Here is an 18,913-nt window from a genome sequence, read left to right on the forward strand (position 1 = left end):
TGAGGTTTCCATTGGCGAAAAATATTACTGTTGCAGCTAATACCCAGCCAACATTAATGCACACAATTAAAGACAGAGGCTCTGAAACGCTTAATACCGATCAATCAGCGCGGACAGCTCAAGAACACCATGTAACGCCTGTAGATCCCGCGGGAAGATACTTCCAGTAGCTCAAGGATGACGGGTGGAGATTAAATCGGCGACGCCCGGCAGTGGATTCACAGAGATGGATCCTGCGCCGTAGGGCAGGGATTCGCGGTCGGCGCGTGTCAAGGGCAGCCGCTGGCAGCCGCTCTGCCGGCCTGCAGACAACTCGGCCGCAGCAGCGCCGCGTACCAGTCTCCGGTCTCCAGTCGCCTGGCTGCCGCCGCACACACAGCAGCAGCAGCAGCAGCAGCAGCGGAACTGCGGGCTCGTAAGTCAACAACACAGCTCAGCGGCGCCGCTAGCTTCGCAAGGCATAAGCTCGCTACCTGTTGCATCTTTATCGTTGTCAGTACGGGTCTAGTTCCGAAAAACAAAAATATTTGAACCTTAGTTCTAACGTTACACCGAAAACAGTTTCTTCAAGTTCAGTGGGTACCTTTTGTTTGCGACCTGAAATTGTGTGCGATCGATGTTTATTAGACTAAGACATAAATAACTAAGTTTAAATCGGAGGTATTAGATCTACAACTTTGGTTGTCCCGTTTTTTTCTCGAACCTGGAGGCTTCGTTGCAAAAAAAAAAAAAAAAAAAAAATTAAAAAAAAATAATTACAATTCAAATTATTGTTCGTCGCTGTCCACTACTTTTTCCCATCGTTTGGGCAGCGTACTAATCTCGCAGCGGAAGAACTGCCCGTCATTTGAGGAGATCCGTGCACCGATCCAATTTTGCACTTGTTCATATGACTAGAAGTGCTGGTAAGCCAGACCGTGTGACACTGATCGAAAAAGGTGATAGTCGGAGGAAGCAATATCTGGAGAATACGGCGGGTGGGGTAGGACTGTCTATTTCAGCGTTTCCAAGCATGTTTAGATGGATTTTACGACGTGGGGTCGAGGATTGTCGTGCTGGAAAATCACCTATCGCTATATCGTGACCGTTGGTCTTCAACCCTCGGCTGAAACGCATTAATTGCTTCCGATAATGATATCCTGCGAGTTTTTCCTCTTTACCGTAGCTTCGAGAAGCTTCCGTCTTTCACCACTTTTCTTCGACGTACAAAATCAGCTACCTCGAACCGATGAAACCATTCTCTGCACGTTCTGTCACTAATAAAAGCCTCACCGTAGGTTCTGCCCAGGATTTTATGAGCTTCAGCCGCAGATATAATCACGTTAAAGCGTAAAATTATAACTTTCTGCGAACGACGAATATTGGGCTCGTAAGTTGACATATTCAGTCGAGAATAGCTTCATGGTGCAATCACAAATCGACTAATATTTTGATGTAGCTATGTTTACAAATGTCTACGTTTGCTGTATGACATCTACGACCTACCAACCGCACTACCACTTGCTGCTACTGATATCTATTCTAAAACTGCGGAAGCAAAAGCGTAGACCTAATATATTTTTGTTGGCTAAAGGAAGATATGTTTGTGATGCAGTGACATTTGTGAAGCAGCAGCTAATGATTGCTCTTCGATATTGTCTTTATATTGCACCTTTTTATTAGTAACTACACCTGTTTTTGTTATTATTATGAAAATTTCCGCTAGTAACAAAAATTTCAACTCATAAGAATCTAGAAACATCTGAATAGGTATTAGAGTGATAATTCTTTACACATAAAGTTCTGTACATAAATAACATTCTTAATAAGACCACTATATTGTGACTACCAAACATTATCATTGCCAGTGAGGGAATTTAAACTACTGTTTTAGTTTTAAGGTAAATTGTTTGCACACTGACAGAAGTTGAAGTGATTTGATCGAAAAAATGTTTCGGTCACAAAAACAGAGGTAGAAATGCTTGGGACTTGTAAATGCGGACCTCGCAGCATAATTTTAACCGATTTTTGATCAACTGAACTTATCTTAATACTATTAGAATGACAATACAAGGTAATCGGCACATAGTGACAGCCGTCACTGTCCTGAAGTCAACTGCTCAGAATACCTGTACTCCTGTTCTACGACACACGAAGCAGACACATGTGACTGTGCAGTTGCATCATACGATTGCCAATTAGACAAGTGGAAATTAGGGGGAGGGGAAAACAGGAGGGTAAGCGGACTCCAGAATAAACTTACGATTGATCAGCAGTAATCAAACACCGATCTGGATTTCACCCATTGCCCTTCACAAAATGTTGGTGTTGCATATGGGGACGTCGGTGGCCCAATGACTCCTTCGTCTCACATCTTGTTCACTAACTTGCGCAGAGATTGTATCCTTGGGAGAGATAGACGGTATGGTTCAAAATGGTTCAAATGGCTCTGAGCGCTATGGGGCAACATCTGAAGTCATCAGCCCCTAGCCGTAGAACTACTTAAACCTAACTAACCTAAGGTCATCACACATATCCATGCTCGAGGCAGGATTCGAACCAGCGACCGTAGTAACAGCGCGGTTCCGGACTGAAGCTCCTAGAACCGCTATGGTCACAGCGGCTGGCGAAGGTGTGGATATTGTCTGACAGGCACCTGGTCAAAAAGTATAATGCGATCCTCTGTTCGATTGGTCATTCCCAACTTGTTGGTCAGTACTCCAGGAAAGCCCCGCAAAACATCAAGGAGAGCTAGGGCAGCATCAGATGATAAATGCCCCATTTCGAATTCTCCACCCCTTGTGTCCACAATGCAAACTACTCGTGGGCTGTATAATCGGCGAACACCAATAATAATAATAAATAATAATAACAATAAATTAAGGACATCAATGCACTTAGACTAATTTCAAATGAGAACCTCTCTAACCGAGGTAACAAAGTTAGCTGATTGTAAAGGACTCCGTAGACCTGTAGACCGCTGTAATAAATCCAATTACTACGCCCTTGGCGCACGACCGAAACGAATCCACCCGTCAGCACACAGAACAGACTCAACTCCCACCCGAAAATACTATAGGAAGGCTGGCTAGAAAACTTCCTCCGAGCTGATCCAGAAAGCTTGTAAGATGTGCCGTAGTAATTAATGCTTTACCAAACTATTATTGAATTCCGCGAGACTTATGTTTCAAAACACATGTCAGTCCCAGCAGGAAATCATAGCAAGAATTCAACAGTAATACATTAAACACAAATAAACAGGCTAGGAATAAAAAAACTTTTACACATTTGTCTGCGGTAGCTCGTTAGACATCAAGGAAAATGTGAAACTACCGTGGCGCATCGGAAGGCGGTTAGAATCGTGGTAACGCAGATTTGGAGATCGGCCACCCCGAAATTCTAACCAGGAGGCTGAGCTGATGCACGAAACGGAAATAAACGAACTTCGATACGTCAAGTCACCGAGTAGATATCAAATCAGAGACTCCTACTGCAAGAGGTACATTAATAGCACCAAACACTGAGACACTATCATCCCATAAACTGAAGCTCCCTGGGGGAGTGTTCACAACAATGGAGAAACTATTGAGAACTGCCCAACCTGACAAGACTCAGTTGCAACCAGTGATCAACACCTGTGTCCTCATTAAAGGCCTCCGAGTGACTAAAAAAAATGGTTCAAATGGCTCTGAGCACTATGGGACTTAACATCTGTGGTCATCAGTCCCCTAGAGCTTAGAACTACTTAAACCTACCTAACCTAAGGACATCACAAACATACAAGCCCGAAGCAGGATTCGATCCTGCGACCGTAGCAGTCGCGCGGTTCCGGACTGAGCGCCTAGAACCGCTAGACCACCGCGGCCGGCCCCGAGTGACTAGAGTAGGCTTTTCCACCACCTTGTATGACCCCACAAATGATGTGACAACTTTCCTGCATGGTCCTGGCCACCACGTCTCCGACCTCAATGTTGCTCGGACGTCGACCGCTGTTCTCCGCGCTGCGCCCTTACGTGTGCGCTCGCGATATTGACCTTAGACTTGCGCCAGTTGTGCTTGATAATCTCTGGGCTAATCTTGTTAGGTATCAGGTCTTGGATCGACCAAATATTGGACAAAGGAGAATTGAGGGAATATGGGAACAGGAGGGACGCTGGGGTCGCCGTTTGGGCCTCGTTCTACCGGTATTAAAGGCTAAGTTAAGCCAGGGCAAGAAAGGGTTCCATTTAGTTTAGGCTTCCAGGTGAAATATAATGAGGCGCACTAAGTTTCGATTCACCCATTCGACAAGGGAGAGACAGGAGTAGTAAGCTATCGCAGTTACGTGTTTCATCCCCGACTGAAAGCAGAACTGATACAAATGCTAGGGTGTTACCATTAACGATTACTCGTGGGGGCCCAAATAAGGAAAAGATCCTGGTCAGAAGTTTAATGCTTCGCCCAGGGATTACTTCCACACTGAGCACCAACCAGCTAAGCTTAAGAAACTCTTCTACTATCACAATACTATCCCGCTGCCTATCCTGGGTACGCGGCAAAGGAACCACATAGTCAATGAACAGACGTTCCATTCACGTCTCTGCCCAAGTTGACTGAAGTAGCCTCCTGTCACTGGTTTATCATTTTCCGTACATCACGATACAATGATTCCCAGTTCAGGGATACTAGGATCTTGTGGATGGTCTTATATACACCTTGGTGCCACCTTTCACCGAGATACGATGGTATTTAAAGACAGCGGTACCAGCACAGCAACGGACTGATCTTAGCTACCTCATACCGTCGCATGTGGTGGCAGCGAATCCGCTTCTATAGTTCATATACCGGTCCCTCCTCGCCCGACATCAACCGCTTCCTGAGTCCTAAATTTGGATCTTCCTCCTGCTGCTCCTGAAGGTTACCAAACAAGGCCGACACTTCAACCGGCACGGCATTCACCACCTGGCAGCTCTCTTCCTCCTCGTCCTCCTCAAATATCCTGCTCACTGCGCTATGTTGCGCCTTTGTGTGCTGCACGGAGAACAGGATGGCCGAAATACGCTCTGTCCACCGTCAATGCGTCCAGTTTTGTGTGACGTGACAAGACCCAGCAGGACGCTTGGTTATCTGTGTGTGAAATCCTATGGTACTTAACTGCTAAGGTCATCGGTCCCTAAGTTTACGCACTACTTAACCTGAATTATCCTAGGGACAAACACGCACACCCATGCCCGAAGGAAGATTCGAACCTCAGCCGGGACCAGCCGCACAGTCCACGACTGCAGCGCCTTGGTTATCTGTCTCCGGAGTTAATTGAAGGCGTTAGAGATAATATTTAAATTTCTCAATATTGAGTAGTACGGCACATGCTTCCAACTCGTATGTAGAATGTTTTCATTCCGCATGTGACAGAGACCTCGATGTGTAAACGAATTACTGGCGCTCGCCATCCTGCTCCTGGCAGCCACACTCGATTTCGAGGCGCCCATCTGTACTACGAACGGTCGACGGAAATCGGGAATCGTGAGCATGAGAGCGTTACTTAAGGATATTTAGCGCATCAAAAGCTGCCTGCTGGATCTCAGTCCATAGAAATGGTCCCCCTTTTTTACACAACAGATTAGCAAACCTGGGCACGAATTCACCAAAAAATTCGTCATATCGACTAATCAGACTATCCACTTCTTGGTCTTGGGCGGGCGAAAGCTGTAGATTGCCCCACTTGTAGATTGTTCAGGATTGAGGGGAGAACTCCTGACACGGTAGAGTAACTTTGGTGGATAGATGGTTAAACCCACCTCCCTTAGATGCTCCTCAATCTTGCGTAAATGTTCTAAATGTCCACCGAATGGCGCACTGTATATCACGACGTCCAGATGATTATATATGAACTTAAATTTTACATCTCCGAGCACCAAACTGAGCAAACTGGAGAGGACTGCCGCTCCAGCTGGCAGACCAAAGGGCATCCGCTTGATATCACACAGTTTCCAGTCGGTTGCAAAGCCGTGGACGTCTTAGATCCTTCGGCCGAATGGATCTGTTAGTACGCCTGCTTGAGATCAACCACGGAGAAATAACGGGTTTCAGAAAACCAGGAAAGGAAATTGACTCCAGTACTAACTTATAGTTGAGCAGTCAGTAATCAATCACTAGTCTGAACTCCCCCGACTGCCCTTCACCATCAGAAATATTGGTGTTGCATATGGGGATATCGATGGTCTAATGCCTCCCTCATCCAACATCTTGCTCACAAATACATAGCTTTATTCATCTTCATGGGAGATAGAAGCTATGGATATTGTCAGACAAGCACCTGTTCCGGAAACAGGATGCTATTAATCATTCCCAGCTTGTTGGTCAATACTTCAGGAAAGCCCCGAAAAACATCAAGAAGAGCTTAGACTGCATCAGATGATAAATGCCCCACTTCGAACTCTCCATCCCTGGTGTCCATAACACAAACCGCGGACCACCTACAATGTCGACACAATCTAAACTTAGGCTTAGGTCGAGACCTAAAATAACTGTTAAAGCCAGTTCATTAAAACAGGTAGCATCTCTTTGCTTATTAAAACATGAAAGTTGTTTGCCAAGATTAAGAACATTTACTTATAACCAGTACCTCAGACCCAGTAAGTTCACGAGGGAGTCCAAAAACCTACATTTGCTGACATTCAAACCTGGAATTGATAACATAACTGCGCAAATTATACACTAGAACAGCAAGTTGTCTACAGCGTAAGTGTAATCAAACATTGATTGATAGAATTTAGCTAAATCCTGTTGAAACAGCAATACAAGGTGAATGGCCCACAGTGCCCTCGGTAACTGGCCAGAAGTCAGGACAATTAACGGGACCTTTGCCTTTCGCGGGCAAGTGCTCTACCAGACGGTAGAGCACTTGCCCGCGAAAGGCAAAGGTCCCGAGTTCGAGTCTCTGTCGGGCACACAGTTTTAATCTGCCAGGAAGTTTCATATCAGCGCACACTCCGCTGCAGAGTGAAAATCTCATTCAGGACAATTAACAGCCAACGGCTCAGAATACCGGCTTCGCCTGCTAAAACACACAAAGTAGACGCATGTGACTATACAGGTACATAATACAATTAACAGTCAGCAAGTTGTCATCAGGTGGAAGGGAAGACCGGGGAAGCAGCCTCAGCTAACATCAACACGCCCAAGGCAATTCTATCGGGAGAGACAGATGATAATTGCAAAATTTAGCGTACCAGTTACAGAACAGTGCTAAGAAACTACCTGTGCCTGTCAAATAGACGAAAATGTACAGTAATAATGATAATAATAATAATTAATAAATAAATAAAGGGCAGCAGAGCACTTACAGTATTTTCTAGTAAGAACCTCTCCAGCAGAGTTAACAGGTTTAGCTAGTTGAAAAGTACCTCGTCGGTTTGGTAGCTGTTGACTGGAATAACTTCAGACGGCAACAGTTAATTGAATTCAAACATTACGCCCTTCATATGGGACCGGGCGAGTCCATGTGTTAGCAAGCAGAACAGAGTTTTTAGCAATCAGAACACAGCATGTTGTTATCAATGGAGAGACGTCTACAGACGTTAAAGTAACCTCTGGCGTGCCACAGGGGAGTGTTATGGGACCATTGCTTTTCACAATATATATATAAATGACCTAGTAGATAGTGTCGAAAGTCCCATGAGGCTTTTCGCGGATGATGCTGTAGTATACAGAGAAGTTGCAGCATTAGAAAATTGTAGCGAAATGCAGGACGATCTGCAGCGGATAGGCACTTGGTGCAGGGAATGGCAACTGACCCTTAACATTGACTAATGTAATGTATTGCGAATACATAGAAAGAAGGATCCTTTATTGTATGATTATATGATAGCGGAACAAACACTGGTAGCAGTTACTTGTGTAAAATATCTGGGAGTATGCGTGCGGAACGATTTGAAGTGGAATGCTCATATAAAATTAATCGTTGGTAAGGTGGGAACCAGGTTGAGATTCATTGAGAGAGTCCTTAGAAAATGTAGTCCATCAACAAAGGAGGTGGCTTACAAAACACTCGTTCGACCTATACTTGAGCATTGCTCATCAGTGTGGGATCCGCACCAGATCGATTTGACAGAGGAGATAAGAGAAGATCCAAAGAAGAGCGGCGCGCTTCGTCACAGGGTTATTTGGTAACCGTGATAGCGTTACGGAGATGTTTATCAAACTCAAGTGGCAGACTCTGCAAGAGAGGCGTTCTGCATCGCGGTGTAGCTTGCTCACCAGGTTTCGAGAGGGTGCGTTTCTGGATGAGGTATCGAATATATTGCTCCCCCTACTTATACCTTCCGAGGAGATCACGAATGTAAAATTAGAGAGATTCGAGCGCGCGCGGAGGCTTTCAGACAGTCGTTCTTCCCGCGAACCATACGCGACTGGAACAGAAAAGGGAGGTAATGACAGTGGCACGTAAAGTGCCCTCCGCCACACACCGTTGGGTGGCTTGCGGAGTATAAATGTAGATGTAGATGTAGCACTTGCGTGCGTGAATACTATCGAAATGTTGGCTACAGAACTACCACCCAGCTGTGCCAGAAAGCCTTGAAGACAATGGTAGTAACTCATGGTTCACTAACATAAGTTTCAAGACACGTCAGTCCCGTCTGGCGATCATAGCTAAAATTCAGCAGTAAGGCATTAAACATAAATAAACAGGAAAGGAATTAAAATTTGACACTCTTCTCCGCGGTAACTGCTTTAGACATCGAGATAAATGCGACACTTGTGGCGGCCCACCACGCAATTCGAAACCAGGAGGCTGTGCTGAAACTCAAACCGAGGTACAACGCACCTTGGCAAGTAAAGTCACTGAATAGACAGCAAAATCAGATTCTCCAACAGGTACACGAATATTGCTCAGGAATGTCTCTTGCTGAGTTAAATTTAGCCCCGATAAATACACTGTGTGATCAGAAGTATCTGGACACACAAGTTCGTGGTGCCTTCCATCGGTAATGCTGGAATTCAATATGGTGTTCGCCTAGACTGAACGTTTATGACAGTTTCCACTATCGCAGGCATAAGTTCAATCAGGTGCTGGAAGGTTTGTTGGGGAATGGCAGCTCATTCTTCACGGAGTGCTGCACTGAGGAGAGCTATCGATGTCAGTCGGTGAGGCCTGGCAGGAAGTTGGCGTTCCAAAACATCCCAATGATTTTCTGTAGGCTTCAGGTCACGACTTTGGTCGGGCATGTCCATTAGAGGGATGTTACTGTCGTGTAACCACTCCGCCACAGGCCGTGCATTATGAATAGGTGCTCGATCGTGTTGAAAGATGCAGTCGCCATCCCCTAGTTGCACTTCGACAGTGGGATCCAAGAAGGTGCTTAAAACAGCAATGTAAGCCTGTGTAGTGATATTGCCACGCAAAACAAGGAGTGCAAACCCCCTCCATGAAAACCACGAGCCAGCCGGAGTGGCCGAGCGATTTTAGGCGCTACAGTCTGGAACAGCGCGACCGCTACGGTCGCAGGTTCGAATCCTGTCTTGGGCATGGATGTGTGTGATGTCCTTAGGTTAGTTAGGTTTAAGTAGTTCTACGTTCTAGGGGACTGATGACCTCAGAAGTTAAGTCCCATAGTGCTCAGAGCCATTTGAACCATTTTTGAAATACACGACCACACCATAACACCACCGCCTCCGAATTTTACTGTTGGCACTACAAACTCTGGCAGATGACGTTCACCGGGCATTCGAAATAGTCACACCCTGCCATCGGATCTCTACATTGTGAACCGTGATTTGTCACTCCACACAATGTTTACCCACTGTTCAATCGTCCAATTTTTACGCTCCTTGCAGCAAGCGAGGCGTCGTTTGGCATTTGCCGCCTTTATGTGTGGCTTATGAGCAGCCGATCGACCATGAAATCCAAGTTTTCTCACCTCCCGCCGAACTGTACTTGCAGTGGATCCTTATGCAGTTTGGAATTCCTGTGTGATTGTCTGGATAGATGTCTGCCTAGTACACATTACGACCCTCTTCAACTGTCGTCGGCCTCTGTCAGTCAAGAGACGAGGTCGGCCTGTACGCTTTTGTGCTGTACGTGTCCCTTCAAGTTCCCACTTCACTATCACATCGGAAACAGTGGACCTGGGGGCTTATGACCTCAGATGTTGAGTCCCATAGTGCTCAGAGCCATTTGAACAGTGGACCTATGGATGTTTAGGAGTGTGGAAATCTCACGGTCAGACGGTACGACACAAGTGACACCCAATCACCACGTTCGAAGTCCGTGAGTTCGGCGGAGCGCCCCATTTAGCTCTTTCACAATGTCTAATGATTACAGAGGTCGCTGATATGCGTTGCCTGGCAGTAGGTGGCAGCACAGTGCACCTAATACGAAAAACGTATGTTTTGATGGTGTGCGGATACTTTTGGTCACGTATAATATCGGTTCACAAACTTTCTCACCTGGAAGACTGTGAGATGTAAGATGACGTACAACTCCCGGTGTCGTCCAAAGCTTGGGTGGTGCAGCAGATTCCTTCCAGTAGGTACCCTCAGAGAGCTCCCGCGTCAATCCACTGGGTTATTTTCCACACGTTTTCTCAGAAACACGCCCAGCGTGATCAGGAAACTAAGGGTCGGCAACCCTTGGCACCGCCGCCAGCACGCACGTCGAGCTCAAATCGAGTCTTCTGGTGCGACTCCCTACGACCTGTGTCCTCGCTACCGCTCGTGACGGCGACCCGCCCGACATCAAATTCACGCCTCGTGGCTTGTTGTTGTTGTTGTGGTCTTCAGTCCTGAGACTGGTTTGACGCAGCTCTACATGTTACTCTATGTTACTCTACCCTGTGCAAGGTTCTTCATCTCCCAGTACGTACTGCAGCCTACATCTTTCTGAATCTGCGTAGTGTATTTCACTCTTGGTCTCCCTCTACGATTTTTAACCTCCACGCTGCCCTCCAATACTAAATTGGTCTCAGAACATGTCCTACCAACCGATCCCTTCTTCTAGTCAAGTTGTGCCACAAACTTCTCTTCTCCCCAATTCTATTCAATACCGCCTCATCAGTTATGTGATCTACCTATCTAATCTTCAGCATTCTTCTGTAGCACCACATTTTGAAAGCTTCTATTCTCTCCTTGTCCAAACTATTTATCGCCCATGTTTCACCTCCATACATGGCTGCGCTCCATACAAAGACTTTCAGAAACGACTTCCTGACACTTAAATCTATACTCGTTGTTAACAAATGTCTCTTCTTCAGAAACGCTTTCCTTGCCATTGTCAGTCTACGTTTCATATCCTCTCTACTTCGACCATCGTCAGTTAGTTTGCTCCCCAAATAGCAAAACCTCTTTACTACTTTAAGTGTCTCATTTCCTAATCTAATTCCCTCAGCATCACCCGACTTAATTCGACTACATTCCATTATCCTCGTTTTGCTTTTGTTGATGTTCATCATATACTCTCCTTTCAAGACACTGTCCATTCTGTTCAACTACTCTTCCAAGTCCTTTGCTGTCTCTGACAGAATTACAATGTCATCGGCGAACCTCAAAGTTTTTATTTCTTCTCCATGGATTTTAATACCTACTCCGAACTTTTCTTTTGTTTCCTTTATTGCTTGCTCAATATACAGATTGAATAACATCGGGGAGAGGCTACAACCCTGTCTCACTCCCTTCCCATCCACTGCTTCCCTCGTGGCTTAGCAAGCCACATATCCCTTGCTCCAAAGAGAAACCTGTTCAGGGCATGGGCCAGCCTGCCTTTTTGCGCATTGTCTCAGCACCTTTGAGCCAACTTTCAAAGTTTTGCCTCGCAATGGGAAACATTTACGGAGATTCAAAAAAGTGATCCTTTATTTCACAATTTTAACTACAAAACCAAATTCATTAAAATAAACTGAAAATGTTAACGTTGAAATCTGATGTAAATATATCTCGTCCGTCACAATGACAGGGACAATAAAAATCTCACGAATCTTAGTCATAGCTTGACATCTATAGAATCACTATATCTTGTTCAGACAGTAGGTTTAGCATGTGAACTGTAACTTTACTTTCAGTGACGCTCTTCTGAAAATCTACATAGGGTGATGAGAACCAAGCGTAGAAGACAGCGTGACGGAGAGAAACCGAAGCGAGACTCGTTGTATGACACTGAATTTTGCAACTCGATGGCCAATGACGGCGTTTACTTTCATGTATTCGTATCGGATATTTGCGGTGTTTTGAACAGTTAAAGACGATCCAAAGGTACACGAGGCCAGCATGCTGCAAACGGCTTAGGATAATCAGTACAGACACGTCCACATGACTGCACTGACAAGGCAATTCAGTGGACGGAAGCGTATGCTCGGTTACGGTTATGTAGACAAGTTGTCAGTCATAATGCTTTCTTGTTGATTCTGATGCTGTTCCACACTTGGAACTTTGTCGGAAAAACATGTCATGAGGAGTCTTTTCCATTATCATTCATCTTCATGTTAATATTGTACACTTTATATTCGATGAAGCATACTTTGACGTTTCAAGGCTCTTTAATGGCTGGACTAAGCATAAGAGAGAGCGCTACATGTCCTATGGAAAAGCTGTTCTTGATGCAGCCTTAAGCACTTCTTCATCTTGCAATTTATTGCACGTTTTCCGTGGTCGTAGACTTCCTGGTCATTCTGTCTAGGAAATACAAGTTTCACTGACGTTAATGTACAGTCTGTTGAGTCTAGGAATCCTGCATACTCGGTTCGCTACACAAATAATCAAACAACTCCTATTAACGACTTTTATTACAACAAGACCAGTACAAATACATAACTTTGAACTGAGAATTCCTGTAGTCCTTTACACGAGGGTTGAAACGTTAATAGTGGCAACTATTTATTTACAGCTCGTACAAAATAGATACGTGTTTCAAAGTTTTACTGGCCTTCACAGTAGTCACCAGCATTGTGTATAGCCCGTTGCCAGCGATGTGGAAGTCGTAGGATACTCTTAGCAGTGCCAGTTGTGTTGACAGTTCGAGTGGCGTGGCCGGCCGTTGTTGCCAAGCGGTTCTAAGCGCTTCAGTCCGGAACCGCGCGACTGCTACAGTCGGAGGTTCGAATCCTGCCTCGGGCATGGATTTATGTGATGTCCTTAGGTTAGTTTGGTTCAATTAGTTCTACGTTCTAGAGGACTGATGACCTCAGATGTTAAGTTCCATAGCGCTCAGAGCCATTTCTACCGAGCGGCGCCGTCTATTGCCCGACTTATTTGTAGCAGTTCTTAAGCGAACGCTGTGAAGTGTTTCCTTCAGTTTAGAAATCGAATTGAACTCACGAGGGCTTAAGTCAGGGGAGTGCAGTAGGTGGTATAGCACTTAGCAGCCCCATCTGTCAAACAAATCAGTAACAGCATGCACTGTACGTGCTTGAGCATTGTCCTGCAAAATGATGGTCAGGTCCTGCAGAAAGTGTCATCACTTCTGTCTCTATTCTGTTCATTTTTGGAACACAACCTACGACTTCCACATCTCTGGCAACGGGTTATATACAATGCTGATGACTACTTTGAAGGTCAGTGAAACTTTGCAACACGTATCTATTGTGTACGATCTATAAATAAATAGTTGCCGCTATTGAAGTTCCATCCCTCATACATGATCATCCACAAGTGCGATGACACAAACGTGTCGCAAGCAAAGGGCGACATACAAAATAATCAGTCTTTGCAGTGAGTGCTGATCTCTAAATGTGCTACGTAAAGATTGCTAATGAAGAGGCTACGATGCTTCGGCTAAAAAAATGGCTGATGTTGAAGCTGCTATCGAAGTGGCTGCAAACAGTCGGGCGCGGCGCTTATGTCGCCTTCACGTATGGGCCACTGCTGTCGCGTTATCGTCCTTGGGGAGGTGCAATTGGCTGACCTCTTCTCACAGCCTTCTCTGTCGTTCCTGACTGGCGTGCCGGCGCTGACTTTACGCCGTAACACAGTCAGTGACAGAATTCGCGAGATCCCTCTCCTTATCGTTATGGACAACCAGACAGCTTTACTGTCTCGTACACAGAGCAACAGGCAAGGATACGAAAGTACTACGAACGAATTGCTACAGGAGTGAATTCGAGATGTTGTTCAAGCATTGCCAGACTATTTTAGATAATGTGGTAGAATATGTTGCTGCCGATTAATTTACCTCTTATGTTATCTGTTATGTTCAACAAACTAACGGAAAACGCTATTTAGTATGCATTGTACTAATACAAGTAAATTATATCTTACCATAATAACGATAGGAAAAAAGTTTTTCTTAATATAAGAGGTGATCAAAACGTTTCCGTTAGAAGGCTGTACAGTCCAGAATCAGTATGCCAACAATGCTATATCTCCTTGAGCACTGAGAGAATCATCCCTCCGATGCACGAGGTTGATGATACCCATTCGGTAAAACATCGTGTCCTTCTGCGTGAAGATGTCCGTAACTGCCTGCTTCACATCCTCGTCCGACAGGCATCATCGATCGTTCAACGCCTTTTTTAAAGGATGGAAGGCGCGATAACAGCATGGCAAGGGATCAGGCCTGTAGGACGAGTGCTTGAGTGCCTCCCACTTGGTTTGGATAAGGCTGGCCTCGCTGACCGACCGGCGTCTTGTGCCTAATAGCGACCAGCAGGACTTGGCGCACCATTCCACGACGACGGTGTTCTACAGACATGTCGCCCCATTATGTTCTTCATTCTGCTATGGATGGCTACCGGTGTTTGTCCTTCGGCAGCCATAGAAGAATAACAACACGATGTCCTGTTTAGATACGTTTGGTAATATGTCATTATAGTTCACGTTTGCACATTTACAGACACGTCGGAAAGACACGAATGCCACACTAATCTCTTGCCTACATGTCGGTGCTTCTACACCCACATCGGAGTCACTTTAAGGTCCATACGCGCTGCAGCAACGCCTTCAAATGGAAACTTTTTGAACCGCACGTATAAAACAAATCAACTGGAATTATCAGGAGAATTATGCGCACATTCAGCTTCAAACCAGTCTGTGTCTAAGTTTCGTCCATACTGAAGCAGCGTTAGGGGAAAGGCGACCACGAAAGCATGCAAGTGTAACGATACAGTAGATACGTAACACGGAACAAAAGTAACCAGAAGAGGTCACTCTACGTGAGCATTGGACGCAGTTTCTATGCAGTACCTCCTAGTTGGCGCATTTTGCTCGTAGTTTGTTTCCCGGTTGTTTCACACTACCGACGCCTCTACACTAACACAACATTTGTGTTAGAATCCACGAAGTGTAATTTTTAAAACAGAATGCTATGTTAAGTATTACGGAACATGCAGCCGAATCTGACTCAGTGGACAAAGCTAATTGTAATTTCATTTCATGATGGAGTCTACTGGAAACGCTTATTAACACTTTTAAGATATGTCCTGCACAAATAAACTTGTCTTCTGATACAGTTGCACACCAGCTCTTGCTTAACTAAACAGTTAAGAGTTACACAAATAGGGCAACACCAGAAGGACAAATGCCGGCTGAAGTGGCCGAGCGGTTCTAGGCACTACAGTCTGGAAACGCGCGACCGCTACGGTCGCAGGTTCGAATCCTGCCTCGGGCATGGATGTGTGTGATGTCCTTAGGTTAGTTAGGTTTAAGTGGTTCTAAGTTCTAGAGGACTGATGACCTTAGCAGTTAAGTCCCATAGTGCTCAGAGCCAGCCCAGAAGGACAAATAGACATATAGACTAGACACTTCACTCTTTACGTCACCGTGTAATAACGTGAAATAGTTGAACACCGATAAGGCATTTAATGTAGACGAAATAAGGTTGATGAAATAAATTATACATTTTGTGGTCGAACCTAAATCATTTCTTGCGCAAGTATTCCCATTTGAAATCACCCCTACAGAGCTAACAAACTTCCCATTTGTGTCACTGAACTCTTCGATTCGTTTCACACACTTATTTCTATAACTTAATGTTTTTGTGAGGAGTGTCCACCAACCGGTATATCGTCACCGCAATCTCTCTATGTGACGCAATTTTACCACTGTGAAAAAAATTTGTAGTCAGGTCAAGATCAACCCCCTTCCTCGTCGTACTAACGAAATAGTTTAAGTAAGGGTCACCGGTCTAGCCTTGATCCAAGTGATGAGGATAAACAAGTCATTCATTCTACACCACTATCATCTCTTTAGGAATCGGAGTACCTCCACGTAAGTTCCAAGATCGTACTGCTGAACCGGACACATGTATGGCTTCCAGTCCTCACATAATGCCCAAATGGCACCCAACAGTTTCATCTGAAAGAGCAGCTGAGACGGTAACCCGCCACAGGTCGGTCTCTGACCCAAACGAAAACTCGCTTGGTGCAAGAGGTATGAAAATAAAGACACCTATTATGATTACGTACTAACACTTAATTGCGAGAAAATGACAAAGTTCTGATGCTACTTCATCAGTTCAATCTAAACCAAGCGAGTCGGTAGCATAGCGGCTAAGAGCTCAGTTCCACGTTTATGCACTCTGCGTTGGAACCCAATCATAGTTCTTCTTTCTTTCTTATGCTGTGGTGGACGTATGTGACATCAACACCATCAATTTTTTATGAAAATCTTTTTGTTAAAAGAAGTAAGCTTTGCAGTATTATCAAAAACAGATTTTATCATTACAAATCTTACATAACCTCTTATAACAAACAGAATTTGAAAATGAAAAGCATAGATGGTACTATTCCAATCTTTACGTTTTGCCTTAAGAGAACCATGGCACTGCCCAAGAAGGTATATGTCGAAAACATTCAATGCACCGTGGACAATAAGTGAAGGCACATGTACTGTATTCACATTTTTTACAGTGAATATCAAGCAACCTCGTTAACGTTCCTAAATACCTCGCACACTAGGGACAATATCTCAGCAAACCATTCATTTGAAAGCATTTTCTCGAAAATTAGAGCCTGCATTTGATAACGGATCCAAGAGAGTATTTTATTAATTAAATCGCTTCCACTTGTGATTTCCGTTTGCTGTTGATGAGACTAGGGCATTTTTGTCATGGCTGAACCTAATCATTCAACTGTAAGTAAAAGTATTCGTCGTAGGGTTGACAGAACGGTAAACACTTTGGCGGAATTACTTTTAATGGATACGTCGATGTTCCTGTCACGTCGATAACCAGGCTACCGTTTTATGATGGAAGACCTTTGCCCATCCCACAAGTCAGTAATGAATAGAAACTGTTCCTTTGTTACGTAAGTTGACAGGAACTGATGATTGATTTCTTTGTTTCATTTCGTCGTCAGTTACTTCTGTATCTTTCTCACAATACGATAACGTGCTGTTAATAGAGATGTAATAGTCACTTTTTGTTTAATACTTTCTCGTAACAAAATCAGCGTTGAATTCATGAATTATTCTGGAGGTCTAAGTTTGAAAGAATCTAGCTGTTCCTAATGATTCATCAAATGTACGCTTGTCTTTGATGCTGATGTATTTGGTGACTTAACGCTGGTGAATTCTGTGTTCCGCCTTGAAAGAATCGCACCATGTTTTCAAGGCTTTCAAAACTTTCCGGTGGCAATGAGGCTGATGGAGACGTTGCCCACTGCCGCAGTGCTCTTGTAGTAGCCGCCAGTCCATCGTTTCTGGCCTCTGAAACACAAGCGAACAGCCACCAACCAATCGTTTTTTATCTCGAATCGATCCCCTGCTTGTCGGCTGGATGGTTAAACGTTAGCGATAGCTGTTTTGTACTTGTGAGCTTGGGCACTCGCACACTGCCGAGTTTCCAGAAAACTATTACTAACAGTTTTTGTTTGCCTCCAAGAAATGGACCCTCGAATCAAACAAGACGTAATCTGATAAATGGAACACGATGGTAGCATGTACGCAACAGCTAGGAAACATGGAAAGCTCACAAAAGATATCCATCATCAGTGTCTGGACAAATGTTTCTGACCTCACATAAAAATGGGACCGTTTCGGCACATTATTGACTCGTCGGGTAGGCAATTCTATTCCACTAATACGACAGGATGGTGGCCTATGAAACCGGAATGTCGATGTCTTCATTAGTAGTAATTTCGTCAAAGTGTATGGCGTTCTGTCAATCCTATGACTTATACTTTTACTTACAGGCAAAGAATTACATTCATCCCTTAGAGAATTGGCTTCATTTGAAAGTACAGAAAACGGAAATTATACGTAGAAGCGAAGCTACTAATAAAACACACGCCTAGATCCGTAATCATTTGTACGCTCCAGTTTTCGAGAAAATGATTTTCTATGCGTGGTTTGCTGCGAGATTACCGCCAGAGCGCGAAACTCTTAGCAACGTTAATGAGGTTGGCTTTTCAAACGATATTCACACTAAAAAATATGATTTTGGCAAATGTACCTTCGCATGTTGCCGGTGGTACTCTGAAGTTATCTGCCTTGAATGTTTTTGACAGATATATCGTCCTGGACAGTGCCATGATTCTTTAGAAATATGAAAGAGCAAATCAAAGGAAAAACTGAAATATAATGTTTTCATTTTCAATTATGGTTGATTACAGGAGGTTATATAAAATATGTGACGATAAAACACATTTTTAATGAGATCTGAAACGCGTATTTTATTGTAGTAATCCATTGTGTTGCTGGATGTCACAAAAAATAGTGATAGCAATGATGTCACAAACTTCCGCTAGAGTAAAAGGGAAATAAAAAAAAAACAGTATACGATTGGAGCTGAACACGGAGCACAAACACTCGAAACTGTGCTATACGCCACTACGCTACTGACTCACTCAGTTTAGTGTTGCCCGCGGGAACTAATGAAGCAGCATCAAAACTTCCTCATTTTCTCCGAAAGTGTTGAGTGTTGACGCCTAAGACAAATTATTTTCAGACTTCTTTCTGAAAGTGACGTTTCACCTTGCCAGTGAATGAACTATGATGGTTTCGTCCTCTCAGCTACACTTTCCGATGAAAT

General features: G+C 44.4%; 1 protein-coding gene across 1 annotated transcript in view; it reads left to right on the forward strand.

The window, feature by feature from the left end:
• Positions 1-213: 213 nt before the first annotated feature.
• The window catches only part of LOC126457268 (protein takeout-like), a 119,327-nt gene continuing 100,627 nt past the window's right edge, over positions 214-18,913 (forward strand). The window contains exon 1 of the mRNA XM_050093432.1: positions 214-415. The gene's annotated coding sequence lies outside the window, so the exon portion shown is untranslated. The remainder of the gene's footprint in view (positions 416-18,913) is intronic.

The sequence above is a fragment of the Schistocerca serialis genome, chromosome 2 (genome assembly GCF_023864345.2).
Source record: "Schistocerca serialis cubense isolate TAMUIC-IGC-003099 chromosome 2, iqSchSeri2.2, whole genome shotgun sequence".
NCBI classification, from domain to species: Eukaryota; Metazoa; Arthropoda; class Insecta; order Orthoptera; family Acrididae; genus Schistocerca; species Schistocerca serialis.